Below are 23251 nucleotides of genomic sequence, written 5' to 3'. Positions count from 1 at the left end.
CTCAATATATTAATATCACCACTCCTTAATATAATATGTGGTATATCTATTCAATTCAACACACTTCATATATTATATGCCCATAATATATTATATACCATGACCTTTTAAAATGAATCCAACACACTTCTTATCCCATTATAAACCAACCATACCTGCCATACCCACTCTCATGCACATATGCCAATTCCACCAACTTTATATGCCATTTCAAAAATAATCAACGCACATATTAAATCTAGCATACGCCCATCACAACACACACAACTTTCAAAAAAACTAAACCCACATATGGTCTTCAAATCACTATTTTCGGCCCTAAAAAACTTGTTAAACGTAGAATCCAACACATGCACACTACGATTTAAAAAAAATTTCAATGCACATGCATTCATCAAACACCATTCCATCTACCAACAAAAACTTCAACGTGCATGCTGTAAATGGATTTTGGCCATTAAAGAAAGGGACTTACCAAACACCAACAACATTTGAATACAGTCAACGCAGTTAGCATACCAACGCACAACAGTACCATCGAGGCCTTTGAAGCCATAACTAAGCAGTGAATCGTTGTCAGCAACCTTGTCACAACGTGCAATGTATCAGTTAAAGGTGGGCCTCGTTAGCATTCAACCAACGTACAACATTCACCATTCAAATGTATATGCCAAAGACCTCAGGTCACGACCATAATCAACGCAGAGTAACACGAATGTTCAACGCACAACTAGGAATTAAACAATGAACAACATAATTACTCCATGAACCAACGCAGAGAATGTGCAAAAAAAATAGAATGCAGAGGGACAGAGGAAAATGGTAGGAAATTAGCAGGAGTTACAATGTAGAGGGAAGCTAAAATGGGGCTGGATCTGATACCATGTTAGGCCAAGAGTAACTCCACGAATGAATTTTTGTTTTGCATTAAGAGATGATATGAATGTAACAAGGAGAGAGAGACTATTGGGTTTCATCTCCCAATGTCTCTTCATCATCCAACTTTCTTTATGTCTCTATTTACAATATTTACATAGGATTTCCTAATCCCAAAGATTAGATGTCAATAAGGTGTCTCAAATACCTTGGAATGATTGTCTAGGACTCTTTGGAGATTTGAAGAAAGGGATGATTTCGACGTTTGAACATCAAGTGAGCATAATTGTGCAATTATGCTTTGTTGTCATTTCTTCAAAAGCTTTGTCATGCCATTAGAGATGATTATCTTCCCTGGTTTCCCTGTGATACCCCTTAATTCAATTTCTTTTCCTTCCCAGAAACATTTCAAGAAAATTTCTTGAAAATTAAAAGCTATCATCCCCAAAGATTGTAACTGTTGGACTGCTAATATAACATCAACACCATCCATTGGAATGGAAAGCATTGGACTTCTCGATAGATTGTAACCGTTGGACTCCTAATATAACATCAACACCATCCATTGGAATGGAAAGCATTGGACTATTCGATATATATTCCCCCATGGTTAGCTTGATATTATGGCACTTCCATGAGAAACTTATAGTTCCTCCATTTGCAACCATCACTGGACACTTTGGTGCTAGATATAGAAAGCAATTCAATTCCTTGGCTACCTTAGAACAAATAAAATTATGGGTACTACTTGAATCAATCAACACTGTTACCTTTTTCTTCTTGATATATCCTTCTATCTTGAGAGTTTAAGGAGTGGTAATTCCCGCCAATGCATTACAAGATATTGTCAGATTCATTTCTTCTTTCTCTGGTGTTGGTTCATGCTGTATATCCTCTTCTTTTGATGTTTCTTGTTCCTTTTCTTCCTCCTCTTCACAATATATCTAAAATAATTTCTTTTCAGCACACTTATGACCTTTAGTGTATTTTCTATCACAATTATAACAAATCCCTTTTGCTCTTTTTTCCTCTAGTTGTTGTGGTGTCAACCTTGTAGGTTGTGGGAGTCTAGGAGTAGCAACACTTCCATCTTTATAGTTGTGAGTGGTAGACCTCCTTGTTGCCATAATTTTGCTTTAAACTTTTTTTGCCACCCTGAATGCATTTTCCAATGAATTAGGTTCCCAAAGGCAAACCTCATGTTGGATGTTATCCTTTAAGGTCCCTATGAAGACATCACTCATATGCTCCTCTTGTATATCAATTACCTTTATATTCAATCTTTGGAAGTCCTTAATGTGCTCTGCCATTGAACCCTTTTTGGCTAAAGAAGGTATTTCTCTTTGAATCCTCATAATGTGCTATTAATTCCTCCATAAAAATTGTTCAAGTGGCTAGTGCTTTACGAGAACAAAGCCATCAATACCATTTAAACTGATTTGGTTCTAAATGTAAAGATGCAATGTGGACCTTTTGTGTGTGTTGCACATCATGTAGATCAAAGAACTACTCCATTTGTAGTATCCGTGTTACCAGATCCTTGCCATCAAACCTCCTCATATCAATCTTTGGAATGTGGTTGGTCTCCAACCCCGAGTTAGAGTCTCTAAAATCACGATTTGCAATCCTTTTGTTCTCATCATGAGTTTCATGGAATACCTTGTCGCCTTTAGGAAGCATTTCTCGTAGCAACTTTGTCAAACCTTCCATTTCTGCCTTTAAACCATCCTTCAAACTTCCCATGCCCCTTTTTATTTTTAATTCTAAACCATCCATGCCCTCTTTTATGTCCCATTTTAAACCATCCATCTTAATATTCATCATCGCTTCCAATTCATTTTTGGTTACTGTTTGTGTGAGCAAAATTTGTTGCACTTGGTCTTGTAATTTTGATATATCATGTTGCATTTCTTACTATTCTTCATGTGTCATAGTAGATCTTTCTATTGGCTTATTGAGTGTATCTATTTTTTTGTTTCGAGGTATTATCAAACCAAATAATGATAACTATTCTTCAATTCCCATTGGATCACTTCAAACTGACTTTTCAAACAAAAATTATGCAAATTTTAAGAAAAAATACACACCTTTTTCTTGCTTTTAGGAGCTCGATCTTGAAACTGTTGTATATTTGTAATTTCATCTTCCCAAGGTTTGAAATTTCGTTATGTGGTAGCCCTTTGTGTCCTATTTCCAACACCACCAGTTAGACCGAGATTGGATTCTTCAAGATAAAGTTAGGCCAAATATCCCAAGATGACCTGCTTATGGACTGGTTTAGTAGAGAAAACTTGTACGAAATTCCACGTGTCATTGTTTTAGCCTTCGACCCCAATAAACTGCAATTTGTGCACTTTCTACCACTTTTTACGAAATTCAATTTGGATGCCTGAAATGAAAGTTATGATGATTTTCCCTGAGACACCTGTTTGAGACAAAATTTGGAGCATACAAAAACCCTAACTTCCTTGAATCATATCTCCGAGAATATAGTGAACCAAGCTTTGGAATTTTTACACTATGTTCATTAAGATTTCGTCTCCACGTGGTCGAAATTTCAGCTTCTGAAGCCTCGCAGAAAAAAGAAAAAGTTAAAGTGGAAATGCCAAGATGGCTTGCTTAAAGCACCAAAAGTTGAAACCCTAGGATCCAAAGCTCTGATACCAAATGTTATGTAACTAGATCACAAAATAGAAGAAAAGATATATCGACGACTTGAAAATAAGCATCTTCGATGGGGAAACCTCCTTTTACATCACAAAAATGAAAAATTCTTGGATGATACAAATGACGAGACCTCCTTGGTAAGTTGGTATATATATAGGAGAGTAAAGGGTCACAATATAATAAGGGCCTACATAACAATAATAATGTAAGGGCACAACAATAACAATAGTGGGCTTCTATGGGGCACACCAATAACAATAGGGGGGTTACATGGGGCATAATAAAAATTATATAGGGGTTAAACTAGTATTCTAGTGACCTAACAACTAGCTCCAAGTGGGTGAGTAAGATGACCTAGTCAAATATAGAAAGATACAATAAATGGGTTAATAGATACCTATGGAATACTTAAGGCGGGTGGAAATGATCCTATTGGACCACCGATAGAAATCCTTCAAATATAGTATTTGTACTTGAACCAGAACTGTCAAACACAACACTGATGAAGCCATACCTTGATCAAGGAAGGGTTTGGCACAATAGATCAAAGCCATATGTAGAGTGCACAACTACATGTGCACTGTAAATGATGTCATCAGTGTCATCTAAAAGACCCCTCTCAACAGTTGCAAGCTGTCACTCTTATAACTTCTTCAAGTTCCTGAAGACAAGTCAAGCGAGATTCACAACATTTGTACGACAAATATTGCTTATAGAATACTTCTTTATCAGATCTTCCCAAAATATATAATTAGACCCGTTGAAGAGGAAAAACAACCATTTTGAGTTCATTAGGTTCAACATCAAAAAGTTACCTTTATAGACCAAAGAAGGAAATAGTACTAGCCTTCCAAGAAATTTGCATTGTTGTTTTCTGTAGTTAGGACAGTGTAAGCCTTAGCAAAAAAATGCAACCCAATTGGGAAATTATCATTGCGAAAACTAACTAGAAGATATGTTGGATTTTAGGAGTGGGAAATACCTAGGGAAGGAGAGCATTCTCTTGTAAAGTTTTATGAATAAGCTTGGAGAGGCTTGTTGCCTCAAAATCTAGTAGGTCTTGTGAGGGGAGCTCACAAGACAAGAACTAGACCAAGAGACAACAATGAGGTGGAGGACCACTATCACCACAACACACCACCTCTTGCTCTTTAGTGGATTTTCACCACAAAGGAGGCTTCCTGGTTTAGGTCACGTAGAGGATATTCTTGGTATAAGGTTCAAAGGTGACAATTGAATAGGCTCAGACGAGGTACTTAGACTAAGAACAAGGCTCAATTCTATGTAATAAGGAGAAGCATACCCTGAAAGGAACCTATAAAGGAAATTTGAATAGGCTCACTCGAGATACTCAGACTAAGGATAAGGTTCAATCTTACTAGACAAGGAATAACGTACCTTAGGAGTAGCCTACAAAAGGCTCAAGGAGAGCACTCCAACTAAGAACAAGGCCCAATCTAGTGAAACAAGGAATAACATGCTCTCCAAGGGACCTATCAAAAGTACTTATGGCCTAGGGTTTAAGGGATAAGCAATGATAATGGCTTACAAAGGCACATAAGACCAAGAAAAGGCTTATGAAAATTGGTATGATCAACAAAAGGAGCCAAAAGCCTTCAAGTGACCCCACATCGAACCCTTGGTGCAGAATTAGGGTTTTTCTAGCCTTAGAGTTGCCTAGGGTTGATGACATTATCCCTAGGGAAGCAACTTCAACAGTACAAATTGCTAGATTTTGATGTTTTAAAGCTTGGGAAGGTGGAACGACTTCAAACCAGCTCAACATCCAAGCCCTTGAATTCCGGCTAAAACCCTAACCCTAGCGGGTTGCCTTGAAAGGTTGAAAATTTGGGGGCCGGAATTTTAGGGCCAAAAATCTCAAGTCCGAAATTTTAGGGCCAAAATTTTAGGAGGAGAAGAAAAAGAAGAGACTTTTTTGAAGTTTTAATTTTTATTTTTGACCATCTATGTGGAAAGTCCAATGCTTGATCTTGGGTGATGGAGTCTAGAGGGAGATCTACTCATGGAGGAATCAAACCCTAGTATGCAGTAAGGGTAAGAAAACCTAGTTTTCAAAACCCTAGCTATCATTTTATGAGGGGATAAAATCATTGAAGAGAGCTTAACATGAAGATTCATTTGAGAGATTGTCACATATTCTTAGGGGTAATGCATACAATACCTTGCCAAGATTTCTTAGAAAAATATTCAACAAAACTAGCATATAGAAATCCTAACAGTAACCATTTCATGCAATAGCCATAAAAAGATATTCAACGACATATAATACTTAAAACAAATGCATGAACCAATCCTTTATTATCCCGAAATGATGTCTCCACACCAAGAGAATGTCTCCAAAAGAAAAGTCTCCACAAAAGATCATATCTCCACAAATATACAAGACTGTTTCAGCTAGGTCAAAATCCTTCAAACACTGAATTGTTCCACAAGTGATGATGAAAAGACAAATGAGGCGACCTCTATTTATATGAGGTCTACGTCAACTAATTTATGACTAATGAAGCGCTTAAATCAAGTTTGACATAAAATAACCTTGGGTTATAAGCCAACCTATTAGCTAAGTGACAAAATAAGCCATAAATGGCCACATGTGTGAGTTGTAGCCTCTAGAAAAGTTGACATCATGCCATTTTAGGGCTCCAAATGTCATGTCATGGTGTGATGAGGCGTGGAAAAGTGCCATGATGCTAGAATTATCCAAAATTTGAGAAAGGTCCCTCAAATCCACCTCAAATCCTCCTATGGGGTCCCAAGTCCAGCTAGGGTGCCATCATGTCAGCTCCATGTGTCTCTAATTGTCAAAATAGGGCCTCCTTTGTCCACTGTTAGGGCTTTTCCAGGTGCAACAAGCCTACCCAAGTCTTTCAATTGGAGACCTCATCTGGGCTCTGAATCAAGTCCTGCCCATCAAGTTGTGTCAAGGCCAGCTTGGGGACATGCTGGGTCTAATGGTGTCATCATGAAGAATCTTCAATGTTGGGTCAAAGTAGACCAACGTCTTGGGTCCTGAGGGTGCTCTAGGACATGTAACATCTACTCAAGTCATCAGGAGGCCCAACTCTCTCAACGCTGCATCTGCTAAGCCATCTATCTCTCTGAAGAGGCCTGGGTACCTGTGGAGTGGGTGCCCTCAAGGCTAGGTTGTTGTGGACCACCTGACAAAAACAACATGAACTCAAGTGAAAGCAACCATCCATCAAAGACTAAGATCATATATGCATCTAAGTGGACCAAACTTGAATGTTAAGGGCATATTAATACTTCAAACAAGGATCACCTTCTGATATCTAACTAGACCAAGTCCCGTAAAGGTGTTCCCTACCTTGATAGAGGTGGCTAATGATCAACCCTATTAGGTGCTTCCAACCCTCAAAGGGAGGTGACAGTTCCAAGTCAACCTCTTAAGCAATAGGTGTTAGTGTAAATGTATGAGAATGGAGAGGAGAAGGCTTCATGGCCAAGTGCCATGGTCAAGGAGACCAACTGATGGGGAGTCCACATCCTGAGTGTATGAATGTAAAGGAGGGAGAAATCATGGAGGCATGAGTTACCTTGCTCGGCCTGTTTTTTCCACGCCTCTAGCATGTTGTTTACTTCTTCTTAATAATGCTTTGTATTAAACATAGCTCAAGGGTTAGAGCTTTGCTCTTTATGATTTAGCATTTTTATTACCCCTTAAGATGAGACAGTTCATCGCTCATTAGGGTTGGGACATGCAAGGGTTCCTTTTGATGTAAAGGAGCATCATGAGGAACTAGGTGATGGCTAATGAGGAGGGTAAAGCTCATGCTAGGCTTTTGCCCACTTGCTAACTTATGTCTGGACCATCTTTTGCATCTTAATTTTCTTCTTTTTGTTTTATTGTGGCTATGATATCCTTTTCCATTCTTTTAGTTGCATCAACCTCCTATGCAATATTTTCCAGCCTAACTCAAGGAGTGTGGACATAGGGGTGCCAAATCCCAAAGAACCAATGACAAGTTAGACCTGAAGAATGGATGTGGTATATGGGGCTTGTAATGTGTGATGGAAAGTGTCAAGCATAGTATAGGGGATAATGAACATGCTATCTCATTCAAGATTTTCCAAGTAGTGCCCCTCCTATAACGATAAGGCCTCGAGGGAGGTCCCATTGGACTAAGGCTAAAGATTACCCCCCCTGGTAAAGTGAGAGAACATATTTACAATCAGGATCGGTCAATCTTTTGGGTTTTCCAAGTAGTGCCCCTCCTATAACCATAAAGCCTCAAGGGAGGTCCCACTGGACAAAGGCTAAAGATTAACCCCTTGTGGTAAGGTGAGATAACATATTTACAATCAAGATCAGTCAATCTTCCAGATCACCCCTTTATCCATAGTATTCCATACTAAATGCCCAAAATGAACAAGTATAAGCACTTGATTGCAAAATGATAAAAGTACCTTTTGAATAGCAGCCCACCTTCATCCAAGTGTAAATGCTGGATGGTGAGAGGCACGTCGCTGATGCAAATGGTGGAGGCACATGGTATATCATTGCCAAATAGTGGCTGTCAGGGGCTGCTGGCTGGCTGGCTGCCCGTCTGGTTGTCAAATGGAGGAGAAAAGTTTTCTCCTATGGGGTTACCCATTTTGGTGGGTAACAAGGCCCAAGAAGCCCTAGAAGAGAAGTGTGGCTTTTGTAGGAGGGTAAAACTCTTCTAAGAAAGAGAGATCCAAACTCTCAGTCCCTTTGTTGATCATGAGAGAACTTTGGTTCATGTCTGAATGGAAGGCTGAATTAGAAATGATGGTGCAAAATGTTACCAGCATGAACAACTAATAGAAAACCCTAGTGCCAGGCACCAAATCAATGGACAAGATCTCTGTAGTTAGTGCAGAAATTGGAACAACAATAATAAGACTCCATCTGGTCAGCAGAAAGCACTATGAAAACTACTCTGAAACTCTCCAAACTTGTTTTCTTCTGTATACCAAAAGAGCTGGTTGCAAAATTACCAGCAAAATCAGTTAAGAAAAAGGCCTAACAGCAGCAGCAAATTAGGTAGGAAAAGTTGCACTGGCCCTGGTACTATGTTGAGTTTTTCAGAGAATGAGAGGATCAAATGGAACCAAAAATCCAACCTGAAATCTTGCAGCAAAGAGGGAGAAAATGGCAGCGCTCAACAGAGCACTCGAGCTGTCAACACATCTGCTGGAAAGAGAAGGATAATGTGCCCAAGTGAGAGAAAAAATAAACCCCGACATGAAAAGGAGACACAAGATGTGTGTGCTTGTAGGCTTAGCACTTATTAGATTAAAGAATGATGCCCATAGGATAAAGAATGATCTTTTGCCTTAACGAGATTAGGTTAGAGAATGATCTTTTGCCTTCGCAAGATCACACACGCTATATATTACAAATGAGGTTGAGTTGTGTATTTATACACAACTCAAGTAGCATATCCTCCCAAGAAAATTTATATGCCCACACTAATGGGCTGCACTTCTCAAGAGAGTTATTGAACCTACATTTCAAACTTGATTACGTACGCCTTAACCAGAACCTAGTGATACAATAAATAATCACATTAATGTCTGGCCTATTGTATTTATGACACAACAAGAGTTGGCTGTAGATGAATGTGATGATACAACCATTCTCAACTTTCCTTTATTTACAACAATTGGAACTTTAGAAGTGTTGGGTAGTGTTGATTGATGGTGTGAAATATCGATAGGTATTATATACAATGTTAACAAGAGCTTCCTCTGCAGATACTAGATACTAACACACTACAGTGATTTTGTGCCAAGGTTTAATAGTGTGAAAATGATTAGCTAGGCCCTAAATGCAATAAACAGATGCAAGAAAATTTCATTGTTACTCAAGTCATGAATTGCTAACTGTTTGTGCGTTAGAACCCTCTTCATTTTTTAATCCTTGATGGGATCTAATTATAATTTTGATATTTTCACAAGGAATTTTGATCTGAAACTAAAGATCAACTTTCATGAACAGTGTGTAGTGGTGTTGCAAAGCAATTTTTTTTAACAATAACATAAATCAGAGACTTGTTGGATGCAGAGCATATCAGAAAAAACATTTGATTAGCTCTACAAAATAATTAATGTAGAGTACTAGAATAAAGCTCATGCAAGATCTTGATTAAATGCCATGTACTAGTTATTCTTTTACAGTTTGTAGTGAATTTCTGGATTTGTTTGTTAACAGTCTTTTGTAAAGACATGAGAGAAGAGTTTATTTGGCTCTTTGTTGTAAGGACCAATGAAAGTTATAACTTTTTTCTAATATCTGAAGCTTTCTTACGAGAAAAGAAGTCCTGATCTCATACTGATATTTCTTCCAATGCTCTCTATCTCCTGCATCACAAATTGTTGGAGCTTTTACAGTTCTTTCTCTTGCAGGCTATTTGTAAATGCTTGCTAATTGTCATTGTGAAATCAAGCTTTTCGGGTTTTCCTCTGTCAGATTGTGAGTGGGCCATATTTTCCTCTGTTCAATGGTTAAAGTCAAGATGCCCATTCTATTTTAGAAAAGCCCTGAAAAGCAATCCTTGTTTGGTGACATATGATGTCAAAAGGTAATCTTAAAAGAGTTCTGATGTTACAGGGAGGTGAAGCATATGGGGTTCATTTGAAGGTTAATGCAGAGGCCTAGTATTTTTAAGTGTTCTGCCTCTAATGTTCTAACCTATGAAAGTTTTGTTCCATTGGTTTTAAGCATATATAATTCATAATTCATGTGCAGAGAAAAAAGTCTCATAAAGGGCAACCATGGAAAAGATATGCATGGGAATCAGAGGGTGGGTCACAGGCAGAGGTAGATGGGAAAGAAATGCAATCTAACACAATGGGATGGCCAGAAAAGATAGTTGCTACTGACACGAGAAGTTGAGGAACATAGATGGTTATCGGGTATGATCAGTGATTGGTTGGGGAGCAAGTATTATTCTCACAGCCTTTTTTATGTCCGGACAATTTCATTGGCATCTTTTGCATTCACTATGTATCTGTGTTCATAAAATCCTTCCAGAAGACATTCACAATGTATGAAGATTTCCAGGTGAAAAATACCTGTTGGGATGTAGATCTGTCTTCTGTTGTGATGACAGTTGTCCGATGCACGTGTATAGTGTATAGTGTAAATATATCATCTAATGCAGAATGATGGATGCATGGCTGCTGAAAGGAGATGTTTGCTTGGATATGGATGCGGATTGGGAATGTGAGCAACGTCATCCTGATCAAGGGAAAAAGAAAGACCCAAGAATACTAATTCCTGGTTGAAAAAAGATGAAGGTGAAATAGATGACATCATGGATGAAAATAAATGGATATAATACAAGCAAAGGGCAATAATACACAAAAAATGTCAATGGAAAGGAAATGTGCACAAGTTGAATTGTTGATTCCTTTAACTAGTGTTGGTTAAAATCTCTGATGTTGCCCGTCGAACAAATTGGTTCCTTGCAGTTGAAACGGAAATTGTGCTGCATGAGGTTGTCTAGAGGTCCAAGGATAAACTTACTGAAATCTTTGAGGATTATATGCAATGACTTCGATTTTGTGTTATTATTGGTTGAATGTAAACAACCAATACCATCGTATCTTTTCCTTCCCAATTTGTTGGTTATTTGTTAAGTAATGGTTGTGTTTTTGTGTTCTTTATTAATTTCTGGTAAGTTATTTAACTAACTGTTCAAACTACTGTGTGTGTGAGAGAGAAAGAGAAATGATGGACTATTTTCCCTTCTTTCATTTTTCTTTTGTACACAATGAGTTAAAGGAAGGAAGAGAATGTATGCCACGTCATGGACAATTTGTTTCATTTAAAGATCATTTTCAAAACCAGGGAACATCCTTTTTTATTTGAGACAAATTCAAATCGTATGCTATGTTAAACCAGGATAGATTATCTGTAGTAGGGCAGAGGACTGACAAATTAGGTGCAACCAGTTCGATTCTGGTTCTTAGCGTTTCTAGGTAGATAAAAATCTTTATTCTCTATATGTTTATAGATATATAGATAGGGGTTGACAGATTTGTATATGTGCATAGTTGCAACATATACATATTCCCGAGAGACAGATTGACATATCTTATTCTTTTCCTCTTCTTTGCTCATATTGTTCTTCTGTTCTAATTTAATCTTTGATGCTTTGTACACTTTGCAAAGTTGTTTCCATGGCTTAGAAGTATAGGAAGATTTGATGGTCTGAATAGATAGAATCTATTATCAACTGAAATTAGTACTTGTAAAATCAGAACACGTAAATCATTAATTCGTTTATGATGCGGCAACAAAACATCATTGATTCCATTCCTCCATTTCTAGGAATAATGTAAGAATTGAATGGATAAGCATTCGTTTAGAACATACATAGGCTGATTCTGTTTTTCCTTATTCCATCTGAAATGGGAAGTATTCTCCAACGGTAGATCTATAATTGAAAAATAGAAGGTTGTTTAGTTCCATTAGAATATTGTTTACTTGCTTCCATTCAATCAGAATCCTATATATCATAAAAGTTAGAGGCAATGTAATGTAAAGGCCAACCAATTCAACTTTCTAGCAGGAACATTCAGTCATAGTTGACTTTTGGAGACTTGGCTTGTCTACAAGATCTATTCTCCCAACTTCGGAGACAGAATTAAATTAAAAAAGTGAGTGTTGAAAGTCCTTTTTTTTTTCAAAAATAGCTAAGTGAAAAACTTATATGAAACTTTTATCTCATTTTAATCCAAAGCTAGAGTCATTTTTATCCATATGTTCTGTAGTTAGGCTACAGAGTTCCGTCAAGTTCCCTATGTTATATTGCAAATTCAGTAATGGATTTTACCGTCTTTTAATGCCTATTCAACTAGTTTATTGTGTTGTGCAGGTTTAGTTTTTGTTGCATTGACTATATTACATGTTTAAATGCAGAAATGAATTTTTTTTCTTATTCTGAGTATTCTACTATGTGTGCATAGATGCCCTACTAGTTCATTGCTCCTCGTTGCCCCCTAAGGGCAGCTATTTCCGGAACCACTTTCTCATGGGTGAGGTGTCACTGCTTGCATGAACTCTCTTGCTCATATCCTCGGGCTCAGATTTGTTTTTCTAGTTCTCTTTCATGATATATGATGAGCTTGTGTTGCATCACTCCTCAGTTCTTTTGGATGATACATCCATGGTATATTAGCTCATTTCTCTTACACGTCAAAGGATACATGCACTTCGAAATGGTGCATCATGTTTTCATGCACATGGTCATGGTACTTTGATTAAGTTTGGTTCACTTCACTTATTGTGCTATGTTCTCTTGTATGAGTTTGATATTTGGACATGGTGTTATAATGTCTTATCTAGTTGTAAATGTGGTAAACGCTGACGTGTGATTAAATAACATTTCATAACAATAATAATTTTATAATATGCTTTGTTGTACTGTTACCCAAGAAAGTGGGTAACCCATAGGCAGAAAAAATTCTTCCCATTGGTCAACCAACCAGCGAACAACCCTATGATGAGCCACAAATAGCTTTACTTTAGAGCTCTCCACCTATGCTTTGGTCAATGTTCTCTTCCTTTTGGCATGCTTCTTGAAGGAAGGTGGGTCATCAATTAGAAGATACACTAACCATTTCTGTAGTCATGTGCTTTCACTTAATGTTTTGGGCTATACTAATATGGATTACATGCCAAGATGGATGATTGACTGTTCCTCGTTGTACCCTTATTTGTATGTTTCACCTAAGAGGTTATTCTTTACCTCTAATCCAATTTGACCTCCCTTGAGGTCTTTCCTTTAGGAGGGGCACTAATTGGAGGCACTGAGTGATATAGTGTGCACAAGGTAATCCATACTTGCCTCCTTCCATGTTTCCATTAGTATCCACATCTATCTTTTGAATTGATTGTCATTGGTCATCGGGATCGACAACCCGGTTGGAATTATGAGGGGCACTAATTGGAGGCACTGAGTTATATAGTGTGCACAAGGTAATCCATACTTGCCACCTTCCATGTTTCCATTAGTATCCACATCTATCTTTTGAATTGATTGTCATTGGTAATCGGGATTGATAAACCTGTTGGAATTATGATTATATTGGCCAATTCATTGAAAGGCGGGGGCGGGGGGGTGAATCAATGTAATGACCAATTTTAATCAATCAAGAGATTTTAAATGTATATACATTGTCAATCACATCAACAATATAAGAATACACCAAATTTGTTTGAAACTTCATTTAATATAAATGATCTTGTAGGCACCAACTTACTGTTACATTGATTCACTAACACCAACTAGAAGGAGACACCAATCCCCTAAAATGATTCACTGACACGAACTGGAAGGAGATACCAGTCCCTTGAAATGATTTATTGGCACCAACCAGAAGGAGACACCAATCCCTTGAAATAATCTACCAGAACCCACCAGAAGGAGAGACCAATCCCTTGAAATAATCTACTGGAACCCACCGGAAGGAGACACTAGTCCCCTAAAATGATTTAATTGTGTTATGTACTGCATAATCTTGCTCAAGGTACTAAGTTTGATCTCTTGCACATTGCACTCTGTTCTTGTTCTTCACATTTTTTTTTAAATATATTTTCAGAATTTAAATAGGATTCTTGCACATTGCAACCAACATGACACTTGTAGATTTTAGAATGCTTATCTGCACTCATATTGAATAACTTCCCTGTTTAGGTCACACGTCTTCCTTAGACTTCATTCTTAGACTTCTGCATTTGGTCCCATAGAACTCATTTCTTGGTTCTTCTTTGTACTTTTTTCCACACTCAATCACAATTTTCACACTTCAAACCTCTTTGGCTCAAGTTATTTATATTGCATTATGTCAACATAGACCTAGTTAGGGTCGACATGCCATGGGGATCCAATCCGTATAACCTGAATTACTTTTCTATTTTCATGGATGGAGATCCGATCAGATGACTCAAATGACTCTTATTTTCAAGATTCCTTGGTCCCCGGTGCTAAACCCTTTAGCACTTGTGACCATATGTTGTGACTGTGTTTAAAATTATTTCAAAAAATTTGGAATTGGCGCCCTCATATGTATAACGAATATATTGATTTTCAGATGCCCTGCTTACCAAAATTGTTTTACCATTGACTCCAACTCCAGGGGCTTGACTATCACCCCACATGACATTGTGTCAGGCCCACAATTTTTAAACAATTTATCTAAATATATCTGAAATTCGGGGATCCGCCTCAACCTTATAGCATACCTTTGTTTGAAGCCCAAATGAGCTGGAGGCTAGATATAATAAACAAATTCGGGAATCCAGGTATTTGCCTTAGTCTTACAACGCCTTTGTTTGAAGCATAGATTACTGGATGCCCATATTTCTTTTTCTTTTTCCGTTTAGCTTAGAGTGCTAAACATTAACTTTTTGTGACCTAGAGTTAGGATCGTGGTATTAAGTTGAAAAGTAACAACTCAAGAATGAATTTCCTTGAATAAAAACTCATTTCTGACAATTCTAGAGTGACTTTCTAAAATTAGAAAGTCATGTCTAGTAGCTCAAGTATGACTTTTGAAAAATAGTAAATCACCTTGCATCAATTGGCAATCAAGTATAGTTTATGGAAAATCACTTAACTTATCATTAATCAATCTTAATAGTTCAATTTCGACTTAATCATCATCATCATCATCATTATTATTATCATCATTTAAATAGGAAATTCAAGGAAGGAAAGAACTATAACAACCCTGGTTATAAGACCATGGTCATGGGACACGTATTCCAAGCCGAATGGTGGGAAAAAACAACCTAGTGGGTGTTCATTTCGGTTATTATGGCTAAAGGAATTTGGAAAAGGCAACGACAAAGGCGTTGGATAGGCAAAATGACATTTTTGACACATTTATTTATGAAAATAATGGAAATTAGGAGAAAAGGAAAGTGAAAGGTCACACGTTGCATGTGAGGAGGAAAATAATGGAAATTGAAGAAATAAAGGCCTCATTGATAAAAATGTTTCTGAGGATCCGTGGGTAGACTTGGCCAGTGTAACCTTTTATCAATTCAATTTTGGAGTTCTCATTCTATTCTCTCTTTCTCATACTCTTGGACACTTAGAGTTTCTTGGAGCACTCTTGGAGAGTGTGGCATACTTGGATGCTTGGAGCAAGAAGGCAAAGGAAAAGTAGGAAAACACAAGAGGACATTAGGATCAACAACATAAGAGGACATTGGGATCAACAACATAAGAGGACATTGGGATCAACAACTAAAACGAGTTTCGCTTACAGGTACTGACTTGCATGTATGTTTTCCTCACTAGTTTTGGCATGCATGGCATATGCATGTGGTTTATTGGTCATGATCTGTCATTGGCATGGAGGATTGCCTGGATTGACAATGGATTTGCCTGGATTGGCAATGGATTTGCCTAGCCTTGCCATTTCTTGGATAGCCATGGTGTTGTGGGTTCATTTCCTTGTTTTTATGGTTGTTTCTCATGTTTCCTTTAGCTTGGGCTGAGTTACTAGTTCCTGGAAGCCCTGGTTGGACAAGCGCTCTAGAAGCCCTGTAACAGTTTGGTTTGAGTTGCTAGTTTTGGAAGCCTTGGTTGGACAAATGCTCTTGAAGCCCGACGACAACTATGGGTTGTGTTACTAGTCTTGGAAGCCTTGGTTGGAACAAATGCTTTGGAAGGCTTAGGTAGAGACTAATCTGGTGATAGTTTGTGATGTCTGACCGTGAGGTGGAATCACTGTTTGATGGGTTGAGGTGGTTTGGCCTCTGGAAGCCATGTATGGTTTTGATTGATGTGTTTTTATCAGGTTCCACATTCATGCTTGGAATATGGCACGAGGGTGATTCACTGAAGAGAGATTTGGCTCAGCCATGTCTATGGTCGGGTGGTTCGTGGAAGTCCCAAACTTGGTTTGCCTTTGCATTATTAATATGAGGTTATTTCTCCTTGTTATTTCATGAATATTATATTGGTTTATCTGTGGATTATATGACAGTTGTTTCCTTGGTATTTCTGTTGTTATTATGCTGGTTATGCACATGTATTATGACAATGGCTATGTATGGCTCTCATCATGTTTTTACTTGTAAATGAATAAACAATGTATCATTGACCTAATGGATGAAACTACAACTAATGTGTTGATGCATGAATGCTTCTTAGCGATTCTCAGATGAGTATGAGACCCCTATGCTCATACTTGTTGTTTAAACCTATAGATTACATATTTGTGACATGTTTGACGAAATGTGTGTCATGGCTAGTAGTGGTCCAATCAAGTCCTTGTTCAAGTAATTGCGTTTGTATCATTGTTTTGTTGTTATCCTTCAATTCTAAAAGTGTCATTTAATTTTGGGCAGTGACCTGGGCTCTGGTCCTAAAAAAGTGGTTCAAATCCTAGAGACGCAGGTACAACATTGGGCAGAAAAGTCCTTTGATGCATGCATACCCATGCTATGGGAGCATCTGGAGTCTCCTGGACGCATGCTTGCCCATATCAAGGGAGCATCCAGGGGTTTAATGGATACACTACACTTTCTCTTATACACTCATTAAATGCATGCCATGAAAGATTCCTCTTACTCTCATTAATGCATATGCTACACTCTACTCATTTAAGTCATATGTTTCTTTCCTAAACATTGCCTCCCGTTAATGGCATAAGTTACTCTTCTTGAAGGCATGTGTTACCTCTCCTTAATGGCATATGTTACTCTTCCCAAAAACGCATGCGTTGCCTCTCCTTAAGGGCATAAGTTACTCTTCACAAAAAGGCATGCGTTGCTCCTACCTCATGGCATGTGAGTTGTACCTCCTTTATGACATGAATTTGTTGTACCTTGTATATATATGTGTGTCTCATATCATCTCACCTCAATACTTGTGCGTTGTGAAAGAAGAATTCAAACTTGAGAGAGAGTTGGAGAGACTTGAAGAAAATTGTAAGAGAGAGACTTGGAGGGTAAGAGTAGGACTTGGTGAGCCAAGGTTGATTTAGTGTTTCAGTGTTGATTCAATTGGAAGGAATGTTGATTATGAGTTTGCATCTGCTCCGGCTATCAATGATTTTTATGCTTCAACTTGTTTAGATTTGGGTGAACTTACTCATTCTCTTGATCTCTCATTGTACTCTGTATCTTTGCTGAACAATTGATATTTAATAGAAGAAGAATCTAGTTGGGTTTTCCCCTAGTAATTGGACCTAAATTCTTTGTGTCTCATTTTGTTCTTGGCCGTCTTCTATTGTGCATTTGGTTTATGTTCTATTTACATTTGCTTACCTGATATTGCAACATAAAAAAGTTTTGTAATAAGTAATTGTTACAACATAGAACGTCATAATTTCAACGTAAGTCATCTCTTTGATGTATCCAGAGTCTAGGCTGCTTATCAACGGCAAGATTTGGTTCGCATTTGAATTATCAGATGCTTGGATGAATTTTCATTTCCTCTTAGTGCAGAGCCTTGACAACACTTGGAACTTTGCTTTAACTACCTTCAGTGAATCCGACATTCAGGTCAAACAATCAAATGATTTACCTTAATGTACTCTCGGATGGTTGGATGCCCAAATTACTTGAAAAAAATTTAGCTCTGAAGTGAGACCCACAATTTGCCAAGTCACTTTCTAGGTCACTTGCCACATCACCTTCTGCAATCAACCAAAGCTTGCCACGTCTCTTGATGTTAACCTATACTTGCCATGTGTCATCTACCATTTGGTTGGCCAAAAATGCTTGTTTATCTTGCCATTTGTCCTATCCTAACACATCTACGTCACTTGTCTAGTCACGTAACCTCCTTGTGGCGCCCCCTATCAGCCTCATCACTTGTGCCAACTAGATGAGCCAAACTCCAGATATCTGGTGATCCGACTTGGACTTATGATTACACTACTGCTCGTGGCACGAACATGCCTAAATGGTTGGATTGCCTATTCAATTTTATTCTAGCTCCAAGGGCTAGATCATTGGCATCTCATGACCTTGTTTAGTAACCATGGGCTTAAGTCATTCTACTTATATCTTCAGAATTTAAGAGATTTGTCAGGGATAATGCTTAGAGCACGCCAGAATATGTTAAGGGCTGAATGTCATATTTCATCTAGATGACGGAACAAATTCAAATTCATCTAGATTCTTTTGCATCTGGTAAGGACACCCAGATATGTTGAGGGGTTAGATATCATATTTTGATGTCCGCCCTGATACTGATTCATCTAGATTCTTTTGCATTCAGATTTCTACCTTACATCAAATTTATTTTGCATTCTTAAGGCATAGGCAAAGGCTCCCCTGAAGCAATCTTCTCCTTATCATGTCAACAATTTGGATAGTAATGAATACACCTTTGACATCAATGACAACACATTTGCAACAAGCCTTATATCCTCATCTTTGAGTTAGAAATTTTTCCTAAGATTTTGATAGAGCTAAAAGAAAGATAAAAGCTTATGAAGCCACAAATAAAGAAAATGAAAACTGCAAAAGGTGGCTAGGACATAATAAGCACTTGGGAAAAAGGCTTAGCATGAAATTTATGTTAGAAAATAAGAAAGGCATAAATATTTCCTTATCTAGTTAGTTACTTGTGATATATTTGAATTCTTATAAGTTTTTTTTATGTTTTCTATCATCAAGCAACTATCAAAACCAAATGCATGAAGATCAAAACAAGAAGTGACATAATATGTAGGGTCTCAGCCAGGGAAAAACCCCTCTTCAAGGGGGAAACCCCAAAAATTCTCTTCTTTTCCTTTAGAACAAATCAAATGAGACAACCAAGACCTTTTAACCAAGACAAAGATCTCCTCCAATCCACCAAGTCAGCCTTTCAAGATAGTCCTTCCAATCAACTTCTAATCAACAATAGTCAACCTTCCTCAATACTGCATCAACCATAAATTTCGGTCCCACTGCATCAGAATTTCGGCCTTACTGTAGACGTGTAATTTCAGCCCCTTCTTGCAACCTAGAAACTCACATGTGTGGGAGAACAAGAGAGAAATTCGACTCTTTTAGCTTGTTTGGTTTCTTCCTTCTTTCTAACCTCTTCACACCTTTTCCACTTCAAATTGCAAGTCAAACTTTTTGTTGGATTGATACACAAATAAGTCGAATTGCACTTCTATATATTGTCCTTTTGTGTGGTCGACTTCCCTTAATGTGGCCGACTTGTCTTCTCTTGATGCTGACTTGGTGGAGGAAGCACATAATACATTTTTGACTCAATTACAAATTTTCTCTTGATATAAAAAGCCCAAGAAAGGTCCATTACATAATGACAAGGACTATGACATATGACATAAACGCTAGAAGCACTCAATGGGTTCTTTGAACCAAAACAAAAATAAATGAAGCATGTAACCCATGCTTATAAATAATTTTATTTTTCTTTCTTTTAACAAATACGTACAAATTTCATCATGTTAGGAGCTATACAACAATTATGAAGATCAATACTAGTTACATTTCTCAACACAACCTCTTAACTAGGGTGGTATTCATAATTGTTCAACTGATACAAGGTTGACCTCAATTTGAAATGTTCCAAGAAGAGTACAACAACATATGCAATGCTAGAGATACCAAAATTGCCAAGGTATCCAACACATCAAAGATCCAAGTGTTAAGAAACTATTTTAAGGATCCAAGTGTCATTTCCAAGACACTTAACAAGGATCTAAGACATTGTTGAAGCCCCGAAAATCGGGTCTACAACAAGGGGGATACTCGCCCGGTCCGGACCTTGGTTGGCAGCTCCTTATCTGTTTGGTATAGCGGGTCCGACTGGGGATATGGGACCAGTTTCCCAATCTATGAGTGTGTGTGTGTAGAATTTGATGTTCCTGATTTAACAGTTCCTAATTAAGATATTCTAATTCTAATTTTAATCTAATTCTATGCTATTGTAATCTAATAAGCAGCAACATCTAAGTCTATACTAACCCGGGATGTAATTCTTCTGTTATGCGATCTAAAAAGATTTCAAATAACAACATGTAATAAAGATCATTAAGCTATTATAAGAAAAGAAATCAATAAGGATGAACCACTTCGCATAAAAAGTTAGACGAAACAGTTGAGAAAAAACATATCACATAATGAGCTATTCATACATTAAGCATAAATAAATAGCTATCACCGTACAAAAGTGCCAAATGATAACTCAGGCATTCATGCAATAATACATAAACAACTAAAAAACTGTATATCACTTTAACACAAGCAGAAATGGTCAAGAGATAAAAGTACCATTTATGACTAGTCCTACTCATAAGCTTCAAGCGACAATGATTTATCTGTCCTTGCTCTAACATCCACTGAGAGTACAGAAGTGCAACATCAGTAGCAGACATCAAATGCAAACATCAACAAATCTTGTTCCATTCATTCACCAAAACCTCCTCTGAGGGTGCAAAAGTGCATGTTCTGAGGACAAGTTTTTGATAAATTTTTGGACCCTTCTCTAAATGCATGAGAAGGGTTTAAATACTACTAACTAAATAACTTAATTACACAGATTCAGGGTACGGTTTAAATGGCCGCCATTTTTCTAAGCAAAAATAAAACAAAACTATTTCTAAAAATTAAATCTAATATCTAACTATTTCTGCATTTGCTCCTTAATGTTGCAAGCATTCAGTATTTGCCTGGGTAGAGTCGGCTGACTGTCTTCCGCTTTTGGTTGAGCTAAGCAAACATAATTGGTAAGAGCTGGCACTATCTTCTCAGCAAAGTCGATGATATACTCGAGAGTCATCCTTTGACTATGTGGGTTTACTGCGTATGCCCAGTAATAATCTCAGTTCAACTTGGTTAACCCTTTGGATTGCTTCTGCCTTTTCTTTAGCTTTCTATTTCCAGTTTGTTTTTTACCATTGGCTTTTTTGCAGTTAGAGGCTTTCCTTCTCCAAGCGCTAATCGCGCATCGGAAACTGCCTCCGTTCTTTGATCCGGGCTTCTCTGATGCGTTTTTCTCCTTTTGCGCCTCTTCATCTTTATCGGGTATAAAGCTTCAAAATTTGTAAAAATAATGGCCTTGTGAGCTCTTGACCCTGAGCATTAAACTGCCTGTTGATAGCAGCATCCTTCAACACTCATTCAACCATGGCTGTATATGAAAGATCTGTAATGGATGGCTCAGCAGCTTTCTGTGAATCTGTGGCTTTTTTGCATGCGGTATCTGTTTATGAGGGCGTCTTTTCTCTGTCTTTGAAGATTGGAACTTAACCCTTTTTCCTCATATCTTCCTGCACATTGCTTTGTGTAACTTTTGTTTTTAGTTCCTGCAGTTCACAGGTGAGGAGAGAGTAATGATAATAAATAACGACATGAAAGCTTTAAATGCTACGGATATGCAAAAGCACGTCACCTGACGTGAACTGGCTCTTCGAACAACACAAAACCATATTTTATTAACAAATGGCATATAATACATTAATTATCATTAAAGCGCGTAACTAGTTCTTAGTTTATGGAAAACTTTTTCTTGAATATTGAGCCAGGAAAATCTGCGATGGAATGTTTCTGCGATCTGCATCGCAGTATCGCATTTCGCTGTATCGCATTACCGCAATTTCATCATGCTGTGCTATCGCAAGGTTGCTTGATCGCGCTATCGCAAGATCGCAGATCGCAGTATCGCAAGATCGTAGATCGCTTAATCGTTATGTGTCTTTTATGCAATTTTGCGAGATGCGATATCGCATATCGACGATTTTTTAAGGTTTTCCAACGTGAGTTTTTCTTAATGCATGCGATGCGATGGAGTTCGCGTCGCAATCTCGCATTTCATCATTTTGACTCATAAGGAAATACCCTATCTTTCTCTGCGCGATGCGATATTTCTTAAGGAGTGACATATATGAGCACTAATTGATTTTTTGAATTTTTTGACTAAGGGTCCCCACTTACATAGTGTTATTGCTAATACTAAATAAGGAGGGGGGTTGTTGGTGGCCACAACAATTGGCGATTCACTTGGAAGAACCAGTTATCTCTGTTTTTCTATTGAATTTTCTAAACTTCCAAAACAGAAAATTTTTCAGAAAGTTAAACTTTATTATGGAAAGATAAAGTACATTATGCTCTAACCTGTCAATGATATTTTGTTTCAACTATTTTCCACTTTGATTATTTGCTTCCTCAGGCTAGTCCTTGTATTTACATCAGTCATTACTTGGTCTTGTAAAGATAAAACAAAGTCTTCTCTGTAAACCAGTTTTAAATATGCTCATTTGTCGTAGGTAGAGCCTCTGCTGCCAGCAGGCGTTTATAGCCTCAACAGGGTTACCTGTTACCCAGCAATGATCCTGTATCGTACTTAAGGCAGTCTACAACTTTCAAAGAAAAATCCATATCCACACTTATTGCTTTGATTTTCTTTTTTACTCTTAAAGAACAATGTCTTGGTTTAGTAGCCAAATTATGACGCAGTCATTCACTTGATTTATAACTTTGCTGAACAAGTTGGCTCGTGATGAGACCCCTTGTCTTTTGATTGCAACAATCTTGAGTCATTGCTCTGTTGTGATGTACAGTATTGGCAAAGTCAGCAAGTTATAATATCTGTGATTGTGATAAACCGGCTCGTGATGAGACCTCTTATTCTTCAAGATAAAGTGTATCCTTGGGTTGTTCTTCTGAAAGTTGTGATTTCCTTAGCAGGGAGGAAGTCATTGTTTCCTTAAG

The 23251-nt window shown here is 37.7% G+C and overlaps 1 protein-coding gene across 3 annotated transcripts in view; it reads left to right on the top strand.

The window, feature by feature from the left end:
- The window catches only part of LOC149225556 (uncharacterized), a 105634-nt gene extending 94339 nt beyond the window's left edge, over positions 1 to 11295 (top strand). The window contains exon 9 of one of the 3 annotated variants that reach the window (XM_089377134.1): positions 9955 to 11295. The gene's annotated coding sequence lies outside the window, so the exon portion shown is untranslated. The remainder of the gene's footprint in view (positions 1 to 9954) is intronic. The other 2 variants (XM_089377136.1, XM_089377135.1) reach the window with 2 other exon arrangements.
- Positions 11296 to 23251: the final 11956 nt, after the last annotated feature.

The sequence above is a fragment of the Pinus tabuliformis genome, chromosome J (assembly GCF_031772625.1).
Source record: "Pinus tabuliformis cultivar Carrire ecotype Pingquan chromosome J, CPIR1, whole genome shotgun sequence".
Taxonomy (NCBI): Eukaryota; Viridiplantae; Streptophyta; class Pinopsida; order Pinales; family Pinaceae; genus Pinus; species Pinus tabuliformis.
The sequence above is the reverse complement of the archived record's forward strand: the minus strand, read 5'-3'. Positions and strand labels throughout refer to the sequence as shown.